General features: G+C 44.9%; 1 protein-coding gene across 1 annotated transcript in view; it reads right to left on the reverse strand.

Moving 5' to 3' along the window:
* WIPF1 (WAS/WASL interacting protein family member 1) overlaps positions 1-13274 on the reverse strand; it is a 58011-nt gene extending 44737 nt beyond the window's left edge. Inside the window, exon 1 of the mRNA XM_063341914.1 lies at positions 13143-13274. The gene's annotated coding sequence lies outside the window, so the exon portion shown is untranslated. The remainder of the gene's footprint in view (positions 1-13142) is intronic.
* Between the last annotated feature and the right edge of the window lie 1318 nt (positions 13275-14592).

Raw genomic sequence — 14592 nt, forward strand, 5'->3', positions numbered from 1 at the left:
GTCCTGTCTGAAACAGGAAAAAACAAGTTCTGGCACAAAAAACCTACATACAGGTACATGTGTATGAGCCTTCAGATTTTCAGCTATTGCCCTTGGTTACCACAAGTTATCCTTTCCGAGGACAGACAAGTAAATAAAAGCCGTTACTAAGACAATGTAGTATGCCTAGAAACGCCTACAAATTTCTCGACTCAAGTGAAAACTGCTGAACTGACAAACCCTGCTCTCAGAAAGTTACTTGTCCTCCCTGCCCCGATAATACAGATGCTAACAGACTCCTGAAAAAAAGTCCTGCACTGCACATGTATTATGAAATATATCACAAAATATATTTCTAAAAGGTGAACTTCATCTTTGTGGAAGTCTTTTCATATCATTATAGATATTTCAAATAACTTTAATTTGTTTTCAGGAACCAAACGAGCTTAAAAGTAATGACATTGGTCATTGCTTACAATACTTTCACATAAAGCCTAATTTCTTAGTTTGCAGCCTTTTTACACAGTAAGCTTAAGACACAGTTTCTCTTTGACCTGATCAAAGAAAATGGAATTACTCAACACATCCACCAACATAAGAAACAACATATTCTATCTTTCCAAAGAGTATTTGCAACAATTTCTGCTCAGTAAAAATTGCCAAGCTGTTTTTCTAGAGCAGTTTGGGGGTTTGATTTTTTTTTTTTTATACCTTGCCAATGACAAGTATCTTGTTCAATACATGAACATTGCTATGATGGTGATATTAAAAGGGATTTATTACAGAGCAATTTGTCTTTAGCTATTAGCATGAGTCCTAAAGTTTAGGAAGTTTCAGGTATGAACAACATGATGAAGAGTCACACATACATATATACACAAGTGAAAAAAGCTAAATAAATCTGTACCTTAGAAATCATGACCTACCACAACAGCCACACATTTTAAAGCCACAAAAATAATATTCATTGGCAAGAGCAATTTTGCATCTGACACAGGCCATACAGTTTCAAGCGGTTACTTCTGCTTAGTTTATTTCCCCTTTAAACCCTGAATCTTCATACTAGAAGGACTGAAAACTTTTCCCTAGGTAGAAAATAGAGAGGGAGCTAGCTACAAGCAGGATGATATAAAAGTATACATTGGCATGATTTCACTGGAGTCAAAAGAGCCATGCACCATTTTATAGCAGGAGCATCCTATCCAAAGCTCATACCCTTTTTTTTTTTTTTTTTTAAGTGAAAATAAGTCCCAAACAGTGGGAACTTTAGTCCATTTCTTGCATTCTTCCCATGGGTGGTATATTCCACATCAGGAATATTTGGATGCCAAATATAGACACAGATCAGAGTCTGTGCATACTTGCTGGGTGATTATAAAACCGAAGCAGCTTCTCTGCTGTATAATGGATATGATCTTTTATTCCTTGCTTAGGTACAAGTGCCAGCAATCCCATACTGGCTGGAACTACGCCCGAGTGAGGTGAGCAAGATCAGATCATGTGCAAGATCAGATCATACATTTTTCTTTCATTAATGTTTATTGAAAACAATATTCTCCCAAGAATAAAAGAGGAGAAAGGGAGGCTCAGTATATGAATATGTATATCTACTGCATGCCACATTCTCATTTAATTAGCTATGCAATTACTATGAATCAGGAGAGTTTATTACTATGAATTAAGAAAGCAGTAGTTAAGAAACTAACAAGGAACTGCAGGGTCCATGAAAAGCATGCAGATAACAGCCTTGGAGACTAAAGGTCTCTGTTTCCTTAGTGAAAAATTCAGCCCCATTGAGAGATCCTACATCTCAGTCATACATAAGGGGCAGCTACATGGGACACATCAAAGCGAGATTGCTCACACCACCATGCCCAGTGTTGGCCCTGGTCTGAAAGGGTCACTCACTAGCCACCCAGGAAGTTTTAATCCTCATTCATCATCTGACTACTTCATGATGGCTTTCAGCACGGAAGTCGGACAACATCATTTTGAGCAAGAACTTTTGTCTTATAGACCTGTGATTACTGACTCTTTGCACTTAGACTACACTAAAACTGACAGAAAACAATGTTTAGTCACGGCTCACCCAGCTTAGAGGTAAACTACTGATCTAGAAATAAAATGCCCTACGTTGCCAGCCACCTACACCCGGTTTCATCAAGTGCTGCAGCAGAGTCAATTATCAGGAGACTGCACTCAGAGGACAAAGCAACACCTCTGCCTCAAAAGGGTATGGGGACATCCTGTCGTCCCCACAGCTGGCCAAATAAACGGAGCTGGGCTTCTGATGCGTTGGCTACGCAAGTTCCCATAACACGCTTGGGAACTGGCGATCAGGATAAGCCCCAGGATGCGCAGGCTGAGATTGAGAGTGGAGGCAGCAGTTTGTTACTCTGGCTCGAAACAGCTTGGCACCAGGTCTCCCTTGTGAGCAGAAGTTCTGCACAAGAAGATAACTGAACTTGTAATCACCTGTCGGTATCCCACTCTGCATGTGTTTTGTTTCTTCTTTCCTCTCCCAATAGCAAAAGGCCAGGTACTCAGTAGGGAGCAGAATAATTAAATTTATAGCTAAGTATATGGCTTACGGCTCTGAGGATATTACCTATGCACAACAGAAACCCCCACTTTAGGTATTTTGAAGCATGGCTGTCTGAAAAGGTGCTGCTAACAGAGCAGAAACACCTTACTGTCCAATTTCTAGACTATTCAGCAGAACTGGCTGGCTCCCCTGTGAGGCTGCACCATGGCGGTAACCTAAGAACAGCGCAGAGGAAAGCAGCGGGGGCCTCCTAAAACCCTCCTGCTCAGCCGGAAGAATTAGAGCTGCCCCACAGTAAGGGGGGGGAATACAGTATAGGCTCCTTTGGGGAGGCAGGAAGATTAGTCACGGGCATTTCGTTAGAGCCCACACTTCCAGTTGGTCTGTAAGCCAGGTCCCAGCAGAGCCAGCACGTCCCGACAACTGTCCCTCATGGAGGATGAATTGTGAGATGATATTCCCTGGCTGTCGTTGGTGATGCCCTGAAGCATCCCTGCACGCTGCAGGAGTCTAAAGGTGTTTCTTCACCCGCTTCCCTGTCGCTACATGCTGCCAGTGGGGGCTGAGCTACACCAGCTGTGATGGAGGCTGTTTATACCTACTTGAGGTTTCATGATGTTAATAGTTTGGATTTAAGTAAACTTTGTGACATAATTTAACTTTGGGCTTTTTGCTGCTAAATGGGACAAGGACTGTTCTGTCAACTTTTAATGCCAAAGCCAGCATCTCATGTTGCTCTTGGGAATTCCAGTTTTGAAGGCCTGTGATTGTCCATGAGGCTGTTTCCATAATTATACCCTTAAGAATTATTTTAAAAAAAAAAGTCCCTTATTTTTTACTTGCCCTTATACCAGACAGAATTCCTTAGTAATGTGGTCTGAGATCCTGCACTGATGCATGTTACAAAAAATGACAGTGATACCGAGGGTCATGTGCTCCGTTGAGAAATGAAGAAACCAGGACCTGAACACGCCAGAGTTAGATACAGAGAAGTGGGACTGCAATTTGTGACAACTGCACTGTAAAGAACTGAGATTTATTACATCAAACATGCCTGCAGATACTCTGGGATTTTTCCTCCCCGGTACAGTCATGTCACAGCAACCATCCAAAACTTTAGAAGATGTCTAAGGCACTGGAACTTCAGAGCAGAAGAAAGAGTGATCCTATCTTCAGGATGGCAATTTCCAGAAATAACCAGCAGCCTCCACCAGAGACTAGAGGGAGCACCTCCAGAAGCCTAATGGAAAACAGCCCTGAGGAAAGACGGGGAAACACCATCCTGACCTTGCCTGTAACAATCCTGCTCCACTGGTCTCTTCTCAGCACTGATCACCCACAGCAACCTTACATCAAGGGCAGGACTGGACCCAGGGTGGCACCTACCAGCCCTTTTGTTAGTTCGGAGTGATTTTTATTTTTGGTGTGTATCTGTTCTCACTTCCTAAGGCATGAAGTCATGCCTAGCTAAAAAATGGCAGCAGCATACTTCCTCCTTATCTCTATATAAAGAGAAGAAGGTGAAAATACATTATATATGTATATATATTTTTTATCTTATTTTTTTAAATTTTAACTTTCCCTTCTTGCAGGGTTTTTCCATTCTATTTTCATTTGCTTCCATCCACACCTCACAGTGGATGGCCTGGAGCAAAAACCTCGGAAGCTGTAAAGGCTGCAGTATTATATACCATGTGGTATCATTTCTTTAATGCCTCGTCAGTCTCACTGATTAGTGAGCAGAGGGTAAACAAACACATTTTGAGAAGAATAAAAAGCTTTCAGTCTAAGCAAAAAAGAGAAGTCATATACCGCTCTTACTGTAAACAACTTTAAACTCCATTATTCCTCCTAAGAGGGAACTTTCTTGGGGAACTTTTAAAGTAACACAAACCAGAAGACAACAATGACAGTTCTTAGCCTTGGAAGCACAAAATCCCTCAGTGTTCTCATTTAAGTACTGCACATGATGACATCCAACTGGGTTTTACCCTGCGATTCACTCGCATTATCAGGGATGTTCTGCTAAACAACTGGCACATTTTAGATGAATAAAGAGGGAACTTGTCCAGTCATCTCAAGCTGTTTGTCGGTTATGGAACACTTCATTTTCTAGTTCCCTATAGCAGCTCAAGTTAATTTGTCTTCCTCTTGACGCCAGTCAGCATGCACACATTTTTAAGGACGCACAAATGAAAAAAAGAAAAAGCTATAATAAAACCTGTAGACGCTGATCCTGCAGAGAGCTGCTAGGAAGAGGATAACCAATAAATGAGGAAATAAATATTGCTCTGGCTCCACTTAAGGGGACAAGTATAAGTACGTAGCTACTTTACAGAGTAAGATGCTTCATTTTGAAAAGCATCATCTTATTTGATATTAAAAGTACACCAGACAAGAATATGAGCTGATCATTATACCCAAGAGACAACTAGTCAATTCAATTAGGGATAATCTATTTAAAGTAAGTTGTGCCAAAAAACAAGTTTTCTGCCCCTCCCCAAGCCACCTATTCAGTTCAAATGCATTTGAAGATACAGTAGGAAAGTCCAAGGAAGAACTATTTCCTTGTGGTTTGTTGCTGCCTAGTATCAAAATAAAGTTTTGGGGCTGTTTGCTGCCGTTTGAGAGTTTCAGGTTCCAAGAGGCCACCAGAACCACTGTTTGGAAAAGTTGTACTTTTAAGGAATATCTTTCTCTCAGTTTCAAAGTAGTATTAGTCTGAGGTGATTTGAAAATGCAACCTGCAGACAGGAACGACGATATACTGGTATGTGTCCTCTCTGTGGCCTCAGATGAATAGCTTTCTCTCCAAAACCAAGAGAGTCATATTTGCATACCTTCCTTACCACCACATTGCTATCATTTGATTTTTCATTTCATCCTATTGGAATAGAAAGTGTATTCTACTGGGCATTGGTCAAATGCATTCCCTTAAAATCAAAGGGAAGGCGTGTAACCATATGAAAAGCAAGAAGTAGCATCTGACCAAATAGAGATACATTTAAAGAGATCAATACATTGAGTCATGCAAACTCACTTATGTGCGTGAGCGTGTGGTTTGTTTACTTAAAACATATGCAACACACAGCACCTTTCACAGTTTACATTTAAAACTTCCTTTAAAAACTGTTTTCAGTAGCTTCAAATGCTAAAGCAAGAGTAAAAATTCTCTATTTTGCATTTCCATGCCAGAAAAAGAACTTTTGGAAATACATTAGGCAAAGCGGGTCAGTCAATGCTGGGTAAATGAGGGGAAGAACAGTGGCGGATGTGATGGGAGGCGTGATGAGTTGGGGTAAACGGAGGAGAGGACTGTCGTAGTGCATGGCTGATGCTGGCCGTGTCTGCCAAACTGCGATCCAAATTGATCCAAAGGAGTGTCAATGGAGTACCCTTGAATTACTGCCTGAGGAGCACTTCCAATCCTTCCCCCCACCCCCCAAAGTATTTTTCATCATCTGTCTTTCTATTAAAAAGCTACCTAGCTGATTCTAGTTACAAAACCAGTTACCTTCCTGTTTAGGCTCCTCATAAAAGGAAGGTTCCCGATTCATGCCACCCTCTTACAGCTCTGAAGTGCTAACCCAGCAGCTGGAGTTTGCAAGCTGCCTCCAAGCACCTACATCTTTCCTCAGGGACCAGGGTAATTTGAGGGCAGCTGTAAGGTCCCACCATGTTTGGATCCTGCCGGTGAGGTGAGCTAATGAGGCACTGTCTGTTGTTCCCAGCAGAAATAGCAGAGACCCCACGGATCTAGGGCAGCAGCTCTCAAACTTAACTGCTCACATCGCTGCTTTAAAAAAGAAAAGATAAGAGTTGTAGGGGGAAAAAAAAAAAAAAACAAAAGGAAACTCAGGCAAACTCCTCTTTCACTTCTTAAAAAAGGAGCCAGGGCACAGCTCTGAGCCACCGGGTGCACAGACTGGTCTGGAGGGACACTGTATCTGCTGGAACTCATTTTACCTTCTTAATTCCCAAGAACAAGTATTTTAAGGGTTGCATTTTGCACATTTGATAACACTGCACTTACGCTTTCAGTCTCTCTTGCATGTGGAGATCTTTAAACCAGCAAAAGAGAAGACAAGAAAAAAAAATCTGAAAACAAAACCAGAGACCGGATCAGAAAATTCATTACTTAGTCTATGATTTAATACCCAGAAGTATGGGAGATTAAGTTTTATATACCCTCAAGGTTAAGTGGGAAGAAACTCGTGCTGCTCACCAAATCCTGTGGTATGCTGAGCCACTGTTACAAACCTGGGGGCACAGCCTGGACCTGCCAGCCTTGTGCACTGCAGCTATTTCCCTTGCCAAGAAATCCCAACTTCTCAGCTCCACACATGTCCTTTTCTATGGTTTGAGACAGTTTGCTGTATCCAGCTGTATCACTGAGCATGGCTAATTTGGGATACATTCACAAGCACCCACACTTGCACTTCCACAGCAGGCAGGCGTCGCACCCATACCTACCTTCCAAGCAAAGCTGCCCAGACAATTCAGCTTTATGTAGCTGGCAGGCTCAGCTGTCACAGGGCATTACCCCGACACACAGCTCGCGTATAATCGGACAACAGGTTGTGGCGACAATAAAACAACACATTATCCTATCTGATTCCTAGGACTTAAAGGATTTCCCAACTTTCCGTGCTTGCTGATGCCCTCTTAGTATTTAGATACCCATGTCAAGTAAGTTACAAAACCAATCTGTTATTGTGGTGAATAAGTGATGGGCAGATCTGCTGAATGATGCAAGGCTCTACTGACTTTTAGTTATGCTTATGTAAGTCCATAGTCTCACAGCTGCTAATGATTAGCAGATGACCTGCATAAGTGCTAGACAAAAAAAGATGGGAAAGAAGAATCCTGCTTCATCACTTCAGAAACAAGCCACCAAAACAAGAGTAATGATTCTTTTTTCCTGCCATGATTTTCTTTTTCTCCTCTCAACAGAATTCAAACAAACACAGCATAACGAATTCAGTATAACTTATAACTGAAGATCTGAATGGTCCCTTGTTCGTAGCATTTGGATTTGAAACACAGATGCAGTTAACTCACAGCTTAACTCCTTCCATGGTACTCTTAAAAATGCTGATCTGTGTTCTTCTCAGCTTCCAGATTTTAAAAAGTTTTCTTCAAGTGATTTTTATTTTTTTTAAACAAAGAGAGATTCAAACTTGGATTCAGTGTGCAGCTTCCTCTGCTCTTTTCCTCTCTTAAAAATAAGAGATTAATTGTTATGCAGCAAACTGGGAATAACATCACTTTCTAAAAATTTCCTATGCAGCTCTTGTCTTTATTTCACCAAATTCTTTTCCAGATCTGATGTTCTGAGTGTTTCCTGAAAAAGTGAATGCAATAAACTGTTCTTTAGTACTAAAAAGGCCTATGAATATGACAGATAAAGGAAAAAACCAACCAACCAAAACAAAAAAAAAAAAAAGAGATCCTTGGAGGATAAGAGTAGTCTTTGTTGCCAAGTGATCCGAAAGTAGTTGAGTAGGGAAAGGAGACCGTTTTATGCTTAAAGACAACATGTTTTAGCTACTAAGGCACTAGTCTGCCAGTCAGGAGATTTATGATCCTCTCCCAGCACTACCACTGACCTGCTGCTATGAGACTTTGGGCAAAGCCATTTCCCCACACTATGATTCTCTATGCACTCCAATTTTCAAAGTCCTTATTCAGACTTCCCAAGGCCAGTTTTGGATGTTTTGAGACCACTTTTACTCCCAGATGTTCTGGGGACAGACAAAAGCAGCCATGCTTATCCAATAATGAAAAAATACAGCATCCAGCCAGCTGGAAGGAACCGCTGGATCCCATCTAGTTCAGAGCAGGGCTAACCTGGCTTAAAGCGGATTGCTTGGGCCTTGTCCAGTCCAGTTTTTAGACTGTCTCCAAGGAGAGAGACTCCACAATCTCTCTGGACAACCAGTTCCAGTGCTTGGCCAGCCTCACCATGAAGGACCTTAGTAGCAATTTCGGTGGGGAGCAGGAGCAGTACAACAAGCAGAGGAATGCAATTTCTTCTTAGGGCTAATTTCTGGTCCTCTTAAGCCAGGGTCTGTAAAAATTCAGAGAGAAACCTGCTCGATGCTGCCTGCTCTTCATGGTAAGAGGATTTTAGCACTTAAGGACAGCATTCAGCAAAAATATTAAAGAGAGGGAGGAAGAGGGAATCACCCCACTTCCTGAAGTTATCACAAGAGAAACATGCACAAACTATTTTGGGCTCACTGAAGCTGCTAAGACCATTTAGTTTAACCTCTATATTGCTTCCCATTAAAGAATATCCCGTAGTTTCTTCAGCAGGAGAGATGTACTCAAGTTTAGCTCAAATAAGGAGGAGAGCTCTCTCACGAAGACATGCATTAGAGGACAGGAGGGCCCTTCACATGGACTTAGTCCCAGGAAGGGAATGGCAAGAGCTACACGCATACACACACCGAAGAGATTAAAGATGACAGAGTGCCACATAAACAGCTTAAGTCTTCGGAACTTCCGCTTCTGCAACATTAGTAGTTTGAGGAGTTACAAAAGTATACATTTTAACTCCAAAATGTACTTACGTGTAATTGGAACCAAATGTAGAAGAACACTAATGAGGTTACAGCCGAGTTAAGTGTTACAAAACAGACTCTCAAACTACTCCTTGTGCTTCCCGTTTATCTCCTTCCAGGAATAAGGAAAAACTTTCTATTCTGAACTCCTTTGATCTCTTAGATTTAGACGAAACTGCTCCCTCGCCACTTGCGTCTCCAGCCTTAGGGACACTCTTCACTGATCTTTGTGAACCGAGCTGGATGAGACCCAAGGACAGCTGCTCTTTCAGACCTGCATGCCTGCAAGGCTGAACAGCCACCGCAGTTATCTTTCACAGCCCTGATGTTCAGGGTTGTTTCAACTGAAAAAAGATAGTCTTTTCACAATTCAGACTTCACTTAGAACTCAGCAGGGGTGGCACAGTGCTTGCAGAGGATCACAACTGAGCACTGATGTAGTAAACAGTTCATTGATTTCCTTCCCCTTGCTCCTCTTTGGATATCTTGACATATGCACACATGTGATGCTACATGAGAGCACCACACTGCTATCATACTGGTCACCACGAGCCTCCAAAATCTTTTAAATGAAACCCTCTACTAAAGCATGATTCTAGACATCTTTATGAAATTTAGTTTTTAATAATCCCTTTTCTGGGCCATTTGCCAACTAACAGTTCAACAGTTATTATTCAATAACAGAGAGATTTTCACATCCGTCTTTGAAGTAAGGAGCTAAACCCGAAGGTGTTAATTGCACACCCAACAGCACATAGAACAGACAGGTGCCTTGAAGATTTGTGGCCACTTCCAGCATCCTCATCTTTGGTACTACCAAGTCCTCTTCTACCACCCCCGAACTTAACTATCTCCCAATAAAAAGAATACTCTCCCCACCCCTGCTCAAATACAGGTAGCACCATGGATTTTTGAACCAAGATACTCAACAGTCCCTTTTTATAATGGATCCAACAGACACAAGTGTTAGAGTGCACCACACAAAGAAAAGGAGAAAGTGTCCTCATTCGAGCCAAGAATACGAGAAGTCAGTAGAAAGAACACAAAAGCATTTAATTAGATTTGAATTTTGATAGCAATTCATTGTTGTGAAGAAGCCACAATTAAAATATGTTTGCCTTGGCAAAAGCATACACTTTAAAGAAACCCTCCTCTCTCCATTGCATCGCTGTTTCTCATGGTTTCTATACATAAGTCTGTTATCCAGATGGAAATTCAATGCACAGAACATTTCTAAAGGCTGTTGCATAAAGACATTCTACTAAAATATGTATATACCAAGAACAATATATTTGACTCTAAAGGAAACTTACGAATTCATGTCACATTTCAGATAACACCAACACACACTCTTTTCTTTCTCCAAAAAAGCTTGGTGTTTATACCAGCAAGGCAGAAAACCACTAGCTGTTAGTACTTTATGCACTGTAGGTAATGGAGAGCAATACTGCAGTGTGTTTCCTTCACAAAGGGCTTAGTGTTGCTCCTGCTCCTCGGTGGCCTCTCCACCAGAAGGGGTCTGGAGGTCATCCAATATAAAGGTCATACCTGTTGTCACCGGTGGGAAATTGCTGCCTTTTAGATAATACCTTTTTCTTTCAACTCTGACTCTACTGCACTAGTAAAAGCACTGAAGCCCTAATGCAGTTTTGTGGTAACTCTGGGTTTCTCCTCAGAAAAAAAAAAAAAAAAAAAAAAAAAGAGAGAGAGAGAGAGAGAGAAAGGTCTAATAGTCTCGTAGCAATGCAGCCCCCAAAGACAGCACCTTGCTACCTGATGCTGTTCAGAGTGATGTAATGCTTTACAAAGTTAAAAGTAGGCGTTCAGTAGAAATACTAAGGCAGCAGAAGTCAGGACGCAGCTAGAGAGCTTCAACTGTTTTAACCCCACTTGTGGTCTCAAAGCAGGAGGCAGAGGAGAGGCAGCATAGGGCTGATCAGGGAGATTTGTAGAGGCAGAGGGAGGGACTGCTGCTCCTCCTCCCCTCTCTCCTTTTCCTAAGGTTTTTAACCCAGATTGGTGAACCTTTCAGCAATTCAGTTCACAGAGCAACCCCAGGGGTAACTGGGAGAGGCTGAACGAGCTGCAGGAACAGGTGACCATCAATGAGAGATAAGGGGGGGGGGGGGGGGGCAGGAGTGGAGGCAGAAATCCCTGAAGTGCCAAGGGCAACGTGGAGAGTAACTGCAGCCTCCAGGGCACAGCCCCTGCCCCGAAGAGCTTACACCCCAGCCAAGGCCGACCACAGGAACTGGCGTGCCTCTCGCTTCACATTCCTTCGGAAACTTGCCTTAACCAACTATGGAAATAATCATTTCATGTACAACATGGAGAACTACACATTTGACAGGCAGACGCTAAGGGCAATGTCCTGCGCAGCTTGAGGTCAGAGGATGCTGAAAAGCCTAGAAAAGTGAGGGAGAGAGGCATACACGATACCCAAGGAATGAAAAACAGCACTTTCTGGAGGAACAATAACAGGGATTCAAGAGACACAATCTCATATTTTTTAGGATATTTGCTCTTGCCCTGGCTAAACAGACATTCAAACAAAATTTGTGCACACATACAAAGCTTTTCCTCTCCATTTGTAGCTTTCCTCTGTCCCCCCCCCGCCCCCCAATTCTCTCTCTGACTCTCTTCCTGAATCTCCCTTTCTGCGTCTGTCCTTCCCTCACGTGCTCCCGCTGCACGGAGGGCAGAAGTGCTCTGCAACAGCTGTATTTCCTCCTCACATGCTCCTTCCCCTCACCCGCGGAGGGGAAAGTACACGCCAGCTCAGCCCGTCTCGTGCTCCACCGCACTCAGGCAGGCACCCTGCCAGAGCGGGTCCCTCCAGGGCGGCACGGCCATGCCAAGCAGGGCACGCCGCGGGTAACAGGCGGAGGCCAAACAGCCTCTGAGAGGACCTCTTCTTTTTCCCGTGGCCTCTTGGGCCTCTGCACTCCGCTCCCAAGTTGGGCTCGGAGGAGCTAAAGGACAGAAAAAATAGATGGAAAAGTAGAAAGAGAGTGAAAAAGGATGCGAGCGAGGAGCAAAACATCCTCTGGAGGTCAAGACAACCCAGAACAGCTGCTTATTACAGCCCTCTCTTTGAGGAAGCATTTCAAGAATAAAAGAGCAACTTAGAAATACCTCACTGTGGGTTCCTGAACGTGCACATCTTAGTGCCAGAGACAGTGCTTATCACTTTTGTTTTAAATAAGAAGCCTGAGCAGAGCACGTGGAAGCAGCTGAAGAGCACCTACTCTCAGAGAGGGGATATAGCCCCGCACCACAGAAGGTGTTTATTAAAAGCCAAAGCACAGCCATTAGAGCAGCAGAGGCAAACAAAGGGGAAGACAAGCTAAAACTTTATGGCTGTTTACCTGAGGTTCCCAAACTTGACTCCTTCAAAAAAGTCCTCAGCTTGGAGGGGCAGAGACCTGCTTCGGTTGCCTCCACCATAAAGCCTAACTACAAGGTCCACCTCAACCTTTGCTGCAGACGAAAGCCCTCGAGGGAGGGAGGCTGCAGCACAAAGACCTCTGTGAGCCAGCGACCGCAACAGCACCCTGCTTGGGTGCCACATGCATGGGCAGTGGTGTGTGCCACCCCCCGGCTATGGCTCGCCACACCAAGCCGGCATCTCACAGCCAGGGAACGGACACGGATGCCACCAGCCCCTTCCATGGAGGTCGGGGCCGAGGAGGCGCAAGGCGAGGGGCCAGACACCATCCTCCATCCCGGGGCCACGCACCCCAACCCCGCGGTGGTGGTGGCGGGAGGGGGCGGGTGGGGGGGGACGGACGGACACACACACAAAAAACAAGCGAGAGGGAAGCGGGGAGGGATCCCAACCCCGCCGGCAGGGCTTCGGAAAGCAGGAGGAGCACATCCCGAGACAGAGAGGTCTGGAAGAAAAGAGAGAAAGAGAAAACAGCCACGAAGAGAGACTCGGAAGCCGTTGCCCCTTGTACCAGCGGGGCGGGGGGGGCCCTGCCCGCCCCGCACGGACACCCCCCCACGCCGCGCAAAGCGAACCCCATCCCGCCTCCCCTCGGTCCCCTTACCGCTCTCCGCGGGGGGGAGTTAGACGGCGGGAGGGGACGGCAGCTCCCTCCGGAGCTCCAGCCGCTGCGGCGGCCGGGACATGTTGGTCCGGGCGCGGTTATTTATAGCGGCAGGAAGCGGCTCGGCTCGGCTCTGGGGCGCCGCTCCCCCGCCGGCCGCGCCGCCGCACATGTCCCGGTTCCCCCTCCCGGAGAACGAGGGGCGCTGGATGGATCGCTGGATGGGTGGGTGGGTGGGTGGATGGATGAGTGTCCGTCGTTCCCCCCACCTCCCCGAGCAGAGAAATCCCCATGGGGTGGCTCTTCCCAGGTAGCATTGGGCTGGTGGTGAAGGTCCCAGGTGTTCCACTTGGAAGGTAAAACCAGAGTTAATGGGATAACCACACGGCAGGGAAAGGTTTTCAGTGTAAACAGGCCCAACGGTGAATACTGGGAGCTTTTCCAGGGGTTCACCCGGTCCTCCAAAGCCTCATGGGTTCCCTGCTTGCACCCATGACTACCTGCATCTGCAACTTTTGGCCTCCATCGTCAGTTCTACTTTCTGCAACCTCTCGGCCTCCGGTGCACCCACCTGCCCAGCACTGCACCCTCCTGCCCCAGCAACCTGGGAAAGCCCCAAAGGCCCTTAAGCAGGGTCTCCTCTCACCCCAGCTCCCGATGCTCTGTTTGCCCGCAGAGGTCTCAACAGCGCTTCATTTTCCTTCCCTGCCTCTCATGGCCTTGATAGCAGCCAGCAGGGGAGGGGTAGTGGAGCTTGGGGAATGGCAAGGCAGCAGGAAGAGACACACACAGTGCAGTAGAAACGTAATTAAACAGTGGGAAAGATGTACTTGCTTTTTCCCTTTTAAGGTTTGCAGAGTGCTGAGGTGTGGGAAGGTCAATTACCCCTCTCTACGTGATGCCCCAGAAGGCGTTTGTGCTTCTTACCTCAATTAACTCACGCAGAGATTGCTTTGCCAGACAAGCAATAGATTCTGCTTCCTTTTCCTTCTCAGCTTGACTAAGTTTTCTAGAAACAAAACTTCTGTTAATGTTTTTGGGTCCAGCGCTGAGGTCTTGCATGGAAAAATGCCTGAAGTATATGTAACAGAGTAGCTTGGGAAAATAGGAGCAAGTTTTGAAGGGTGAGCGCTGTGTCCCGAGCACCTATTTGAGCTGATACATTGATCCCACATGCTTTTGTCTCTGTAGGATTTCACATTTTTGAGGTATTTGGATGTTTTTGTGTTTACTCCATGCATGAACATGGTCCAGCCCAGCAGCTACATAACACTGTTGTCTAAAATATACGAATGTTAGGGACAGGTTTCCTGAAGAACTTAAATATGTTCTTGATTCACTTGTAGCAACACGTCCCAGCTGAGTAGCCTGTGTGCTGAGCTAACTTGCTACAACTTTCATGTTTTAAGCATGACACCACCAGTTGCCCAAAGACACAGCATTATGGTGA

This window comes from Chroicocephalus ridibundus, chromosome 7 (assembly GCF_963924245.1).
Source record: "Chroicocephalus ridibundus chromosome 7, bChrRid1.1, whole genome shotgun sequence".
NCBI classification, from domain to species: Eukaryota; Metazoa; Chordata; class Aves; order Charadriiformes; family Laridae; genus Chroicocephalus; species Chroicocephalus ridibundus.